The following is a 16,002-nucleotide window of genomic DNA, read 5'->3' on the forward strand; positions in this document are numbered from 1 at the left end:
TACTGACTACTCCAGAGAATACAGTATTGACTACCCCAGAGAATACAGTACTGACTACTCCAGAGAATACAGTATTGACTACCCCAGAGAATACAGTACTGACTACTCCAGAGAATACAGTATTGACTACTCCAGAGAATACAGTACTGACTACTCCAGAGAATACAGTACTGACTACTCCAGAGAATACAGTATTGACTACTCCAGAGAATACAGTACTGACTACTCCAGGAATATAATACTGACTACCCCAAAGAATACAGAACTGACTAATCCAGAGAATACAGAACTGACTACTCCAGAGAATACAGTACTGACTACCCCAGAGAATACAGTACTGACTACTCCAGAGAATACAGTACTGACTACCCCAGAGAATACAGTACTGACTACTCCAGAGAATAGAGTATTGACTACCCCAGAGAATACAGTACTGACTACTCCAGAGAATACAGTACTGACTACCCCAGAGAATACAGTATTGACTACCCCAGAGAATACAGTACTGACTACTCCAGAGAATAGAGTATTGACTACCCCAGAGAATACAGTACTGACTACTCCAGGAATATAATACTGACTACCCCAAAGAATACAGAACTGACTACTCCAGAGAATACAGAACTGACTACTCCAGAGAATACAGTACTGACTACCCCAGAGAATACAGTACTGAATACCCCAAAGAATACAGTACTGACTACCCCAAAGAATACATTACTGACTACCCCAAAGAATACAGTACTGACTACCCCAGAGAATACAGTACTGACTACTTCAGAGAATACAGTATTGACTACCCCAGAGAATACAGTACTGACTACCCCAGAGAATACAGTACTGACTACTCCAGAGAATACAGTACTGACTACCCCAGAGAATATACTACTGACTACCCCAAAGAATACAGTACTGAATACCCCAAAGCATACCGTACTGACTACTCCAGAGAATATAATGCTGACTACCCCAGAGAATACAGTACTGACTACCCAAGAGAATACAGTACTGACTACCCCAAAGAATACAGTACTGACTACTCCAGAGAATACAGTACTGACTACCCCAGAGAATATACTACTGACTACCCCAAAGAATACAGTACTGAATACCCCAAAGAATACAGTACTGACTACTTCAGAGAATATAATGCTGACTACCCCAGAGAATACAGTACTGACTACCCAAGAGAATACAGTACTGACTACCCCAGAGAATACAGTACTGACTACTCCAGAGAATACAGTACTGACTACTCCAGGAATATAATACTGACTACCCCAAAGAATACAGTACTGAATACCCCAAATAATACAGTACTGACTACTCCAGAGAATATAATGCTGACTACCCCAGAGAATACAGTACTGACTACCCCAGAGAATACAGAACGGACTACTCCAGAGAATACAGTACTGACTACTCCAGAGAATACAGTACTGACTACTCCAGAGAATACAGTACTGACTACTCCAGAGAATACAGTACTGACTACTCCAGAGAATACAGTATTGACAACCCCAGATAATACAGTACTGACTACTCCAGAGAATACAGAATTGACTACTCCAGAGAATACAGTACTGACTACCCCAGAGAATACAATATTGACTACCCCAGAGAATACAATACTGACTACCCCAGAGAATACAGTATTGACTACCCCAGAGAATACAGTACTGACTACTCCAGAGAATACAGTATTGACTACCCTAGATAATACAGTACTGACTACCCCAGAGAATACAGTACTGACTACCCCAGAGAATACAGTACTGACTACCCCAGAGAATACAGTACTGACTACCCCAGAGAATACAGTCCCTACTACCCCAGAGAATACAGTACTGACTACCCCAGAGAAAACAGTACTGACTACTCCAGAGAATACAGTACTGACTACCCCAGAGAATATACTACTGACTACCCCAAAGAATACAGTACTGAATACCCCAAAGAATACAGTACTGACTACTTCAGAGAATATAATGCTGACTACCCCAGAGAATACAGTACTGACTACCCAAGAGAATACAGTACTGACTACCCCAGAGAATACAGTACTGACTACTCCAGAGAATACAGTACTGACTACTCCAGGAATATAATACTGACTACCTCAAAGAATACAGTACTGAATACCCCAAATAATACAGTACTGACTACTCCAGAGAATATAATGCTGACTACCCCAGAGAATACAGTACTGACTACCCCAGAGAATACAGAACTGACTACTCCAGAGAATACAGTACTGACTACTCCAGAGAATACAGTACTGACTACTCCAGAGAATACAGTACTGACTACTCCAGAGAATACAGTACTGACTACTCCAGAGAATACAGTATTGACAACCCCAGATAATACAGTACTGACTACCCCAGAGAATACAGTATTGACTACCCCAGAGAATACAGTAATGACTACCCCAGAGAATACAGTATTGACTACCCCAGAGAATACAGTACTGACTACCCCAGAGAATACAGTACTGACTACCTCAGAGAATACAGTATTGACTACCCCAGAGAATACAGTATTGACTACCCCAGAGAATACAGTATTGACTACCCCAGAGAATACAGTACTGACTACCCCAGAGAATACAGTATTGACTACCCCAGAGAATACAGTACTGACTACCCCAGAGAATACAGTATTGACTACCCCAGATAATACAGTATTGACTACTCCAGAGAATACAGTACTGACTACTCCAGAGAATACAGTATTGACTACCCTAGATAATACAGTACTGACTACCCCAGAGAATACAGTACTGACTACCCCAGAGAATACAGTACTGACTACCCCAGAGAATACAGTACTGACTACCCCAGAGAATACAGTCCCTACTACCCCAGAGAATACAGTACTGACTACCCCAGAGAAAACAGTACTGACTACCCCAGAGAATACAGTACTGACTACCCCAGAGAATACACTTTGTAACCTGAGCCCTGCAGATTTTTACCTTGACCAATAAATCGGATTTATGGTTCCTCCTTCTTCTGGTAGATAAATACAGCCCTGTATGTGAATGGATTGTATCTGCTGCAATGATAACTGTTGGTTAGAAAGATAGAGGGATCAGGGGAGGACAGAGACGGAGGGATGGAGAGCAGAGATAAAGGGATGAAGGTAGAATGAGATGGAGGGATGAGGGAGTTAGAGATGGAGCAGGGGATCCCCGAGCATTTAAGGGATTTAAACAGAGAGCCCCTCACACAGGAGATTAGATCAAGTGTGTGTGCATGTGTGTGTGTGTGTTTGTGTGTGTGTGTGTTTGTGTGTGTGTGTGTGTGTGTGTGTGTGTGTGTGTGTGTGTGTGTGTGTGTGTGTGTGTGTGTGTGTGTGTGTGTGTGTGTGTGTGTGTGTATGTGTGTGTGTGTGTGTGTGTGTATCACTGTGTTCAATAGAAAGTGCAGTGATGGACTGATAAGATAAGCATGGTCATCCTCCATTAATTAAAAGCAGACAAAAGCCCTCAAATGAAACACCAATCATCAACACACTTAGCTAATAACATAGACACAGGTAGCATCCCACATTACACCCTATTCCCTATATAGTGCACTACTGTTGATAAGGGCCTAAAGGACACTGGCAATACAGGGACACAGGCCAGACTGGCAACAGCTAAACAGCATGAAACAGGCCATTATATATTTAGGATTCACCTTTTAACACGACACCCTGAACAGAAACACTGCACAGGTTGAATGGCAGATCTGACACCCTGAACAGAAAGACTGCACAGGGTGAATGATAGATCTGACACCCTGAACAGAAACACTGCACAGGGTGAATGATAGATCTGACACCCTGAACAGAAAGACTGCACAGGGTGAATGATAGATCTGACACCCTGAACAGAAAGACTGCACAGGGTGAATGATAGATCTGACACCCTGAACAGAAACACTGCACAGGGTGAATGACAGATCTGACACCCTGAACATAAAGACTGTACAAGGTGAATGGCAGATCTGACACCCTGAACATAAAGACTGTACAAGGTGAATGGCAGATCAGACACCCTGAACATAAAGACTGTACAGGGTGAATGGCAGATCTGACACCCTGAACATAAAGACTGCACAGCGTGAATGACAGATCTGGGACAGGGTAACAGACCACTGTTGTGCAACTAGACATTTGATGCATGAACATGTATACCGTACACACAGACAATCTCTCTCTCTCTCTCTCTTTCTCTCTCTCTCTCCCTCTCTCTCTCTCTCTCTCTCTCTCTCTCTCAATTAATTTCAATTCAAGGGTTTGATTGTCATGGGAAACATATGTTTATATTGCCAAAGCAAGTGCACTAGATAATAAACAAAAGTGAAATAAATAGTAGAAATTAACGTTAAAAATGGCAAATGTCATATTATGTGAAAATAGTTAAAGTACAAAAGGGAAAATAAATAAACATAAATATGGGTTGTATTTACAATTGTGTTTGTTCATCACTGGTTGCCGTTTTCTTGTGGCAACAGGTCACAAATCTTGCTGCTGTGATGTCACACTGTGGTGTTTCACCCAGTAGATATGGGAATTTATCAAAATTTGGTTTGTTTTCTAATTCTTTGTAGATCGAAGTAATATGAGGGAAGTATGTGCCTCTAATATTGTCATACATTTGGCAGGAGGTTAGGAAGTGCAGCTCAGATTCCACCTTATTTTGTGGGCAGTGAGCAAGTAGCCAGTCTTCTCTTCAGAGCCAGGTCTGCCTACAGCGGCCTTTCTCAATAGCAAGGCTATGCTCACTGAGTCTGTACTAAGTCAAACTTTCCTTAAGTTTGGGTCAGTCACAGTGGTCAGGTATTCTGCCGCTGTGTACTCTCTGTTTAGTTCCAAATAGCATTCTAGTATGCTCTGTATTGTTGTTTATTCTTTCCAATGTGTCAAGTAGTTATTTTTTGGTTTTCTCATGATTTGGTTTGGTCAAGTTGTGTTGCTGTCCTGGGGCTCTGTGGGGTCTGTTTGTGTTTGTGAACAGAGCCCCAGGACCAGCTTGCTTAGGGGACTCTTCTCCACGTTAATCTCTCTGTAGGTGATGGCTTTGTTATGGAAGGTTTGGGAATCTCTTTCTTTTAGGTGGTTGTATAATTTAACTTCCCTTTTCTAGATTTAGATAATTAGCGGGTATTGGCCTAGTTCTGCTCTGCATGCATTATTTTAAGTTTTTACATTGTACAGTACACTGAGGATATATTTGCAGAATTCTGCATGCAGAGTTACAATTTGGTGTTTGTCCCATTTTGTGAGTTTTTGGCAGGTGAGCGGACATCAGACCTCACAAACATGAAGGGTAATGGGTTCGATAACCTTTTCAAATATTTTTTTAGAGATCCTAATTGGTGAGTCGAATTTTATGTTCCTTTCGATGGCATAGAATTCCATTCTTGCCTTGTCTCTCAGATCGCTCACAGCTTTGTGGATGTTACCTGTGGTGCTGATGTTTAGACGGAGATATGTATTGTTTTTTTGTGTCCTCGAGGGCAACGGTGTCTAGATGGAATTTGAATTTGTGGTCCTGGCAACTGGACCTTTTTTGGAACACCATTATTTTTGTCTTACTGAGATTTACTGTCAGGGCCCAGGTCTGACAGCACATGTAAAGAAGATCTAGGTGCTGCTGTAGTCCCTCCTTGGTTGGTGACCGAAGCACCAGATCATCAGCAAACAGTAGATATTTGACTTTGATTCTAGTAGGGTGAGGCCGGGTGCTGCAGACTGTTTTTGTTGCCTCGCCAATTCATTGATCTATATGTTGAAGAGGGTGGGGCTTAAGATGTATCCCTGTCTCACCCCACAGCCCTGTCAAAAGAAATGTGTGCGTTTTTTGCCAATTTTAACCGCATATTTGTTGTTTGTGTACATTGATTTTATAATGTCGTATGTTTTCCCCCAACACCGCTTTCCATCAATTTGTATAGCAAATACATAGTAGACCCTCATGACACATTTAGTGAAAAGCTTTTTTTTAAATCAACAAAGCAAGAGAAGACTTTGCCTTTGTTTTGGTGTATTTGTTTCTCGATTAGGGTGAATACAATTTGACATTTGCTCAGTACATTCTCAGTACATTTTTTTCACTGAGGAAATGTATGAGTCTGGTGTTAATGGTAATGAAGATGATTTTTCCAAGGTTGCTGTTCGCACATATCCCACAGTAGTTATTGGGGTCAAATTTGTCTCCACTTTTGTGGATTGGGGTGATCAGTCCTTGGTTCCAAATATTGAGGAAGATGCCAAAGCCAAGGATGATGTTAAAGAGTTTAAGTATAGCCAATTGGAATGTGTGGTCTGTATATTTTAGCATTCCATTGAGGACACCATCAACACCACAGGCCGTTTTGGGTTGGAGGGTTTGTATTTTGTCTTGTAGTTCAGTCAATGCAATTGGAGAATCCAGTGTGTTCTGGTAGTCTTTAATAGTTGAATCTAAGATTTGTATTTGATCATGTGTTTTTGCTGTTTGTTTTTTGTTATAGGGCCAAAAAGATTGGAGAAGTGGTTTACCCATACATCTCTGTTTTGGATAGATAACTCTTTGGGTGTCAGTGGGCTGACTGTGAATGCTCTGAGAGAGTCTGGGTTGAGCCTCTCTCTCTACTCTAAGGAGAGTTGTTGACATATCTCATTTAAGATAATGTAGCTATGGCTAGCTAGCATTTCCTCAATTCTAACGTTAGGGGATTGAGAAGTATCTGACTCTGGAGAAGTATCTGACCCAATAGAAAACATGTAGCTTGTCTGGTCCGACCCAAAATGCCCTGGGGAGTGACAGGTCCACACAGGAGGCTTGGCGGCCCGGGCAACCGGCAGCGACTAATCTGATTGGACAAGGCCTGTCAGGGTTGATGACTAATTGGACAGCTCGGTTTGGTGGTCGCGCATATTAAAGCACATGCTAATTAGTTACCCTTCAATCATCATCAATCTCTGAGGGACTGAGAGTGCGAGAGAGAGAGAGGGGGGAGGGTCTCTCTTGGTCTCTCTCTGTATTTCTTTCTCGTTCTTTCAACCCCCCACCCCCTTCCCTCTCGATCTCCCCTGTCCCCAGGCCATACTTCAGCAAATGTGGTCTATTTAAGCAGTGATCTCTCAGGCTGAAGTCAATACACAGCATTCAGTAATTACACTGATAAACACAACACAATGAGATGCAAGAGGAGGAAACATGGAACTTAGCGATGAAGCTTTAATTAAACCTAGTCCGAAATGAAGATAGTGGAAAGATCCAGGAAAAAACTAACACCATTGATGGTTACACTGAGGAATGTGGGCACATAAACAGCGGTGTTGGATGCACACACACATTTTCACACTTCACACAAAATATAAACACACCCTCATGTGTACATAAAGACATACACTCACTCTGACTTTGTGTGTGTGTGTCTGTGTGTGTGTGTAAGGGTGTGTGTGTGTGTGTGTGTGTGTGTGTGTGTGTGTTTGTCTGCGTGTGCGTGTGTGTGTGTGTGTGTGTGTGTGTGTGTGTGTGTGTGTGTGTGTGTGTGTGTGTGTGTGTGTGTGTGTGTGTGTGTGTGTGTGTGTGTGTGTGTGTGTGTGTGTGTAGGTCAGTAAGGGCTGACAGAGCAAAACAGAAATCCCAGACACACAGAGAAATCAATAAAGAGAGCGAGAGAGAGCTTTGGCAATGTAAACATGTTTCCCATGCCAATAATTAAATTGAGAGAGAGATAGAGGGAGAGGGAGGGAGAGATAGAGAGAGAGACAGAGAGAGAGAACGGAAGAGAGAGATAGAGGGAGAGGGAGGGAGAGAGAGAGACAGAGAGAGAGACAGAGAGAGAGAATGGAAGAGAAAGAGAGAGAGGGACAGAGAGAGAGAAAGGAAGAGAAAGAACAAACCCCATTGTAAATGCAACCCATATTTACATTTATTTATTTTCCCTTTTGTACTTTAACTATTTGCACATCGTTACAACACTGTGTATAGACATAATATGACGTTTGAAATGTCTATATTATTTTGGAACTTCTGAGAGTGTAATGTAGAGAGAGAGAGAGAGAGAGAGAGAGAGAGAGAGAGAGAGAGAGAGAGAGAGACAGAGAGAGAGAGACAGAGAGAGAGAGAGAGAGAGAGAGAGAGAGAGAGAGAGAGAGAGAGAGAGAGAGAGAGAGAGAGAGAGAGAGAGAGAGAGAGAGACAGAGAGAGAGAGAGAGAGAGAGAGAGAGAGAGAGAGAGAGAGAGAGAGATAGATAGAATTCCCCTCCTCCAAACTACCCAGGGCATATGCTAATTTGGTATAGAGCAGACCTAACTCACTCTATTGAATTGATCAAAACAGGATCATTTTTGGCTAGAAATTCAAAAGGAAATGATCTCAACAGAGAAAAATGTCCTCCTGTGCGCTACATATATCCCACCAATAGGATCCCCATACTTTAATGAAGACAGCTGCTCCATCCTGGAGGGGGAAATCAATCATTTCCAGGCCCAGGGACATGGGCTAGTCTGTGATGACCTACATGGCAGAACTGGACAAGAACCTGACACCCTCAGCACACAGGGGGACAAATACCGACCCCATCACACTCTACTTGAACAGAGCAAAACTCAATCATGAGGCATCAAATCCAAAGGAACTGAATAATATTAAGAAATGCCATAGATGGAAGGAAACTGGAAACCAACCAAAGAAGAAATAGGCAACAACAAATGCAATCCCTTTCAGACAACTTTGTGGCCAAAATATTTCCCTGTAATAGTGAAGGTGTAAACTTGGCAGTAGAAAACCTAAACAGTATATTTGACCTCTCAGCTTCCCTATCAAATCTAAATAAAAAAATAAACAGAAAACCGAAGAAAATGAACAACAATGACAAATGGTTTGATGAAGAATGCAAAAACCTAAGAAAGAAATTGAGAAATCTGTCTAACAAAAACATAGACACCCAGAAAAGTCTACCCCTTCACTGTGGTGAATCACTTAAACAACACAGAAATACACTACGGGGAAAAAAGGAACAGCACGTCAGAAATCAGCTCAATCTAATTGAAGAATCCATATAATCGAAGCACATCTGGGAAAATTGGAAACAAAAATAAAAAACAACACGAAGAGTTATCTATCCAATACAGAGATGGATGGATAAACCACTTCTCCAATATTTTTGGCTCTATAACAAAGAACATCGAGCAAAAGCATATACATGATCAAATACAAATCTTAGAATCAGCTATTAAAGACTACCAGAACCCACTGGATTTTTCAATTACAATGAATAAACTACAGGACAAAATACAAACCCTCCAACCCAAAAACGCCTGTGGTGTTGATGGCATCCTCAATGAAATTATCAAATATACAGACCACAAATTCCATTTGGCTATACTAAAACTCTTTAACCTCATCCTTGGCTTTGGCATCTTCCCCAATATTTGGAACCAAGGACTGATCACCCCAATCTACAAAAGTGGAGACAAATTTCACCCCAATAACTACTGTGGGATATGCGTGAAGAGCAACCTTAGGAAAATCCTCTTCATTATCATTAACAGGAGACTCGTACATTTCCTCATCGAAAACAATGTACAGAGGAAAAACATACAACATTATGGAAACCATGTACACAAACAAGTGTAATGTTAAATTTAGCAAAAAACACACATGTATTTCCACAGGGCTGTGGGGTGAGACAGGGATGCAGCTTAAGCCCCACCCACTTCAACATGAATATCAACGAATCGGCATTGGCATTAAAACAGTCTGCAGCACCCACCCTCACCCTGCTAGAATCTGAAGTCTAATGTCTACTGTTTGCTGATGATCTGGTGCTTCTGTCCCCAACCAAGGAGGGCCTACAGCAGCACCTAGATCTTCTGAGCAGATTCTGCCAGACCTGGGCCCTGACAGTAAATCTCAGAAATATAAAAAAAGTAATTGTGTTCCAAAAAAGGTCCAGTCGCCAGGACCACAAATACAAATTCCATCTAGACACTGCTGCCCTAGAGCACACAGAAACTATTCATACCTCGGCCTGAACATCAGCACCACAGGTAACTACCAGAAAGCTGTGAATGATCTGAGAGACAAGTAAAGAAGGGCCTTCAATGCCATCAAAAGGAACATAAAATTTGACATACCAATTAGGATCTGGCTAAAAATACTTGAACCAGTTATAGAACCAATTGCCCTTGATGGTTATGATGTCTGGGGTCCGCTCATCAACCAAGAATTCCCAAAATGGGACAAACACCAAATTGAGACTCAGCATGCAGATTTCTGCAAACACATCCCCTGTGTACAAGCTAAAACAACAAATAATGCATGCTAATCCAGAAAATAGCAGTTAAATTCTACAATCACCTTAAAGGAAGCGATTCCCAAGCCTTCCATCACAAAGCCATCACCTACAGAGAGATGAATGTGGAGAAGAGTCCCCTAAGCAAGCTGGTCATGGTGCTCCGTTCACAAACACAAACAAAAAAACTGAGCAATCTAGAATGCTATTTGACTCTAAACAGAGAGTACACAGTGACCAACACCGGCCAAAACCGAACGACGCCGGGCCAATTGTGCGCCGCCCTATGGGAGTCCAAATCACGGCCGGTTGTGATACAGCCTGGAATCGAATTCCTGACCACTGTGACTGACCCAAACTTAAGGAAAGCTTTGACTACTAGCATTGACAGACTCAGACAGTGAGCATAGCCTTGCTATTGAGAGAGAGAGAGAGAGAGAGAGAGAGAGAGAGAGAGAGAGAGAGAGAGAGAGAGAGAGAGAGAGAGAGACAGATAGAGAGACAGATAGAGAGACAGATAGAGAGACAGATAGAGAGAGACAGATAGAGAGAGACAGATAGAGAGACAGATAGAGAGCGAGACGTCCTGAGGACATTCGGTGACTTTCCCATTAAGTCCCTTAAAGGGTTGCGGCACAATGTTCCTACTGAAGTTTTGAGAACATTCAAAGAATATTGAGTGATGGGGCCAAGGGAACATTTTCTGGGGGACTTTTTATAATTCCCGTTATTTACCGGGGACATTTTTAGGACGTTCTTGGGATGTTGTGTCATGGTCCCCTCAAGGTCCTCTGAATGTTCTTGGGACGTTGTGTCATGGTCCCCTGGAGGTTTTTTGCTGCGTGATGGTCCCGGGTGTCCCTAACTATAAGAAAAGTAATGAAATTGTAAGGTGTTTTTTAATGTAAGTGGTATCGCTGTTTAGCTAAAAATAGTGTACAAATGTTGAATCAACGACAATATGATTACATTTGACATGATCACTTAGTACTGACTTTTCAATATGCCCCTACCTGGGAATTGAACTCACAACATCTGAATGTGTGCTGATCTCTCTGCTATGCCAAAACGTCTGTAGAATTTCAGACGTACCCTACACATTCATTGCCTACTGTATAATACATCCCTGTACTTAGCAAAAGAGTGCCATCTGCACTGCTATTTTAGTTATCCATGAATCTGACTCTTCTCTCATTGACTTCATTTACTTATTCCAGCTATTTGAGTTTAGGTTTTCAGTCTAGTTGTCTAATGTTGCTGGTGTATATTATTATGTTTTAATGTTACTCCTGAATCACTGTCTTAAATATAGTAGCTTTTATTCAGTGTGTTTTTAACAGAGCCTACTGGTGAAATCAGTCAATGATACAGATATTTTATTCATTTATTTTATTTCACCTTTATTTAACCAGGTAGGCCTGTTGATAACAAGTTCGACCTGGCCAAGATAAAGCATAGCAGTGCAAAAAACAACAACACAGAGTTATACATAAACAACAACACAGAGTTACACATAAACAACAACACAGAGTTACACATAAACAACAACACAGAGTTACACATAAACAACAACACAGAGTTATACATAAACAAAAACACAGAGTTACACATAAACAACAACACAGAGTTACACATAAACAACAACACAGAGTTATACATAAACAACAACACAGTTATACATAAACAACAACACAGAGTTATACATAAACAACAACACAGCGTTACACATAAACAACAACACAGAGTTATACATAAACAACAACACAGAGTTACACATAAACAACAACACAGAGTTATACATAAACAACAACACAGAGTTGTACATAAACAACAACACAGAGTTATACATAAACAACAACACAGAGTTATACATAAACAACAACACAGAGTTATACATAAACAACAACACAGAGTTATACATAAACAAACATACGGTCAAAACACAAAAGAAAAGAAAAATAGAAACATCTATGTTCAGTGTGTGCAAATGTAGAAGAGTAGGGAGGTTGGCAATAAATAGGCCCTAGAGGTGAAATAATTACAATTTAGTATTAACACTTGAGTGATATATGTGCAGATGATGATGTGCAAGTAGAGATACTGGTGTAACGATCGTTGTAGGTGGAAGAAAGAGAGGAGGACCAAGGTGCAGCGTGGTAAGTATTCATTATGCCTTTTAATGAAAACTAATACTCCAACAAAACGATAAACGAGAATGACACGAAACAAAACAGTCCTGTCTGGTAACATACACAAAGACAGAAAATAATCACCCACGAAACACAATAGAAAACAGGCTCCCTAAATATGGTTCTCAATCAGGGACAACAATTGACAGCTGCCTCTGATTGAGAACAATACCAGGCCAAACACAGAAATAGCTAATCATAGAAAAACTAACATAGACAACCCACCCAACTCACACCCTGACCATACTAAAACAAAGACATAACAAAAGAACTAAGGTCAGAACGTGACAACTGGGGTGCAAAAGAGCAAGAGGGTAAGTAGTTATATGGGGATGACGTATGTTATTTACAGATTGGCTGTGTACAGGTACAGTGATCGGCAAGTTGCTCTGACAGCTGATGCTTAAAGTTAGAGAGTTAGATACAAGACTCCAGCTTCAGAGATTTTTGCAATTTGTTCCAGTCATTGACAGCAGAGAACTGGAAGGAAAGGCGGCCAAAGGAAGTGTTGGCTTTGGGGATGACCAGTGTAATATACTTGCTGGAGCGCGTCCTACTGGTGGGTGTTGCTATGGTGATCAGTGAGCTGAGATAAGGCAGAGCTTTACCTAGCAAAGACTTATAGATGACCTGGAGCCAGTGGGTTTGTGTTAAGGGATTTTTTAATCAATAATGACTAATTATGTATACATTTCAATCAGGACTGACTAATCAGAATACTATTATGTTACTGTATATGTATGCATTTTCTTTTAATCCTAGTACTGAATATAATGTGTGTAATTATAATCAAGAATTAGAACAATGACTGTCTGTTCTTTGGTAGAAATAAATGAACTTATCGTCAGACTGGCTAGAATGCTTATCTACACAGGAAGACCTTGGCTCAGTCATAATCTAAATTGGTGCGAGACATTGTGGGAAGGCTTGAGAACTATACTGCCATTGTACCAGAGTGGAGAAGAGACGGAACAGTTCGAAAACTAATGACATCATTTTCAGTTTATAACCTGTGGTAAATTGCATCGTGTTCAGTACTCTCGAGAATAAACGCTACTGATTGATTTTGAGACTGGTCTCTGTCCATTTTATGCAAATAAGGGTCTTACAAATTCTTAGGAGTGGGCAGAGTGTTAAATTAAATTGGTTAAATAAAACATAAAGGAATTTAATTCCTGTAACAGTTTGGCGACGGATATGTAGAGAGGGCCAGCCAACGAGAGCAGACATGTCACAATGATGGGTAGTGTATGGGGCTTTGGTGATAAAACGGATGGCACTGTGATGGACTGCATCCAGTTTGCTGAGTAGAGTGCTGGGGTTGTTTTGAAAAATGACGTCGCCGAAGTCAAGGATCGGTAGGATAGTCAGTTTTACGAGGGTATGTTTGGCGTGTTGGCGTAGCAGGAAGATCAGAACGCTGTGACCCAAGAGGTCGTGAGTTGAATCCCAGTTGAAGAGATGTTAAATAAAAATGACTATCTGAATAAGCATGCAAAATATAATCATGTATGTCAAAATGAATCAAATATGTAAGTTGAAAAAACTCTGTGTGTCCCGAGCATTGCCAAAAGAAAGAGCCGTCACTCGATCAGTGGTTCGCTAAACAGGGCCTCGATGGGCTTGGCAACACTAACAATGGGTGATGCAATGAAACTAGGGTGCCCTGGGATAAACTTTGTTTTTTCTTTGCGACCATCAGGTCCCCGTGACAAAGCGGGAACTAAACAAAAAAACTCCAGAGGACCATGACACAACGTCCTCACGACTTTAGGCAACCATTTCGTGATGTCCTGGGTACTTCCTAATGACTCATTATTGTTTGCAGCGTAATTACTGTTGGTGTTGCTATTTACCTGTAAAAATTACTGTTGGTATTGTCTTATTTACCTGTATAATCACAGTTGCTGTATGTGTTTAATTAGTCCAGTGTTTATCTGGGTAGACAGTAGTGTGTGTGTGTGTATGTGTGTGTGTGTGTGTGTTCGCGCGTGTCAGGAATGTTCATCAGCAGATTTTGGATCATGCCTTTTCCTCTTCAACAACATTGTGTGTTTGAGGTTGCGAGCATGTGTGTGTGTGTGTGTGTATATATATATGGAGTGAACACCTGCATATCAGCGTAATGCTCTATTTGATTAGTGATCCAATTCTGTTTGTTTAGATAATTGCTTCAGAGCCTGCAGCCTTTTTGTTGCCTGGCAAATGATTTAATGGACATGCACACAAAAGCCATGACCTCTATCCCTCCTTCCCCTGCAGATGATAATGAGTCATTAGGATGTCCCCGTTGTGTCATGGTCCCCTGGAGTTTGTGTCTAGTTCCCGGTTTGTCCTGAGGAGGTTCTTGAGACGCTGTGTCATGGTACCCTGGAGATTGTGTCTAGTTCCCGGTTTGTCCTGAGGAGTTTCTTGAGACGCTGTGTTATGGTACCCTGGAGATTGTGTCTAGTTCCCAAGGATGTTTTTAGGACGTTCTTGATACGCTGTGTCATGGTCCCTGGAGATTGTGTCTAGTTCCCAAGGATGTTTTTAGGACGTTCTTGACACGCTGTGTCATGGTACCCTGGAGATTGTGTCTAGTTCCCAAGGATGTTTTTAGGACGTTCTTGACACGCTGTGTCATGGTACCCTGGAGATTGTGTCTAGTTCCTTGTTTGTCCTGAGGACGTTCATGAGACGCTGTGTCATGGTCCCCTGGAGATTTTGTTTAGTTCCCGGTTTGTCATGAGGACGTTCATGAGACGCTGTGTCATGGTCCCCTGGAGATTTTGTTTAGTTCCCGGTTTGTCATGAGGACGTTCATGAGACGCTGTGTCATGGTCCCCTGGAGATTTTGTTTAGTTCCCGGTTTGTCATGAGGACGTTCATGAGACGCTGTGTCATGGTCCCCTGGAGATTTTGTTTAGTTCCCGGTTTGTCATGAGGATGTTTTTAGGACGTTTATTTTTGTTTTTAGCACTTTATTGGGATTTTGTGTCACACAATAACAACTAAAAATACCTGGGGAACACACCCCCTAGTTCCATTGCACATCACCCCTTGTTACTGCTGCCGAGCCCATCAAGGCCCTGAACCACGAATCCAGTTACAGCGCTTTGTCTTTTGGCCAGCTCTAGGGTCACCCACACACACAACTTCCATATTTGACACACTTTGATATATGTGATTACATTGTGTATGTTTCTTCATACAGGCATTTTTATTTAACATGTCCTCACCTGGGATTTGAACTCAAAACCTTGTCCCGATCTTCCTGCTACTCCAACATGTCTGTATCAATGACTGATTTCAACAGTAGGCAGCCTATACCTACACACTTAATAAAAGCTACATTATTTAACACAGTGATTCAGGAGTAACATTAAAACATAATAATATACACCAGCAACATTAGACAACTAGACTGAAAACCTAAACTCAAATAGCTGGAATAAGTAAATGAAGTCAATGAGAGAAGAGTCAGATTCATGGATAACTAAAATAGCAGTGCAGATGGCACTCTTTTGCTAAGTGCAGGGATGTATTATAC

At 41.4% G+C, this 16,002-nt stretch overlaps 1 protein-coding gene across 1 annotated transcript in view; it reads right to left on the reverse strand.

Annotated features, from left to right (window-relative positions):
- Nucleotides 1-16,002, reverse strand: part of LOC109900120 (catenin delta-2) — a 591,443-nt gene that overhangs the window by 188,239 nt on the left and 387,202 nt on the right. The gene's annotated exons all lie outside the window — the stretch shown is intronic.

Source organism: Oncorhynchus kisutch, linkage group LG11 (assembly GCF_002021735.2).
Source record: "Oncorhynchus kisutch isolate 150728-3 linkage group LG11, Okis_V2, whole genome shotgun sequence".
NCBI classification, from domain to species: domain Eukaryota; kingdom Metazoa; phylum Chordata; class Actinopteri; order Salmoniformes; family Salmonidae; genus Oncorhynchus; species Oncorhynchus kisutch.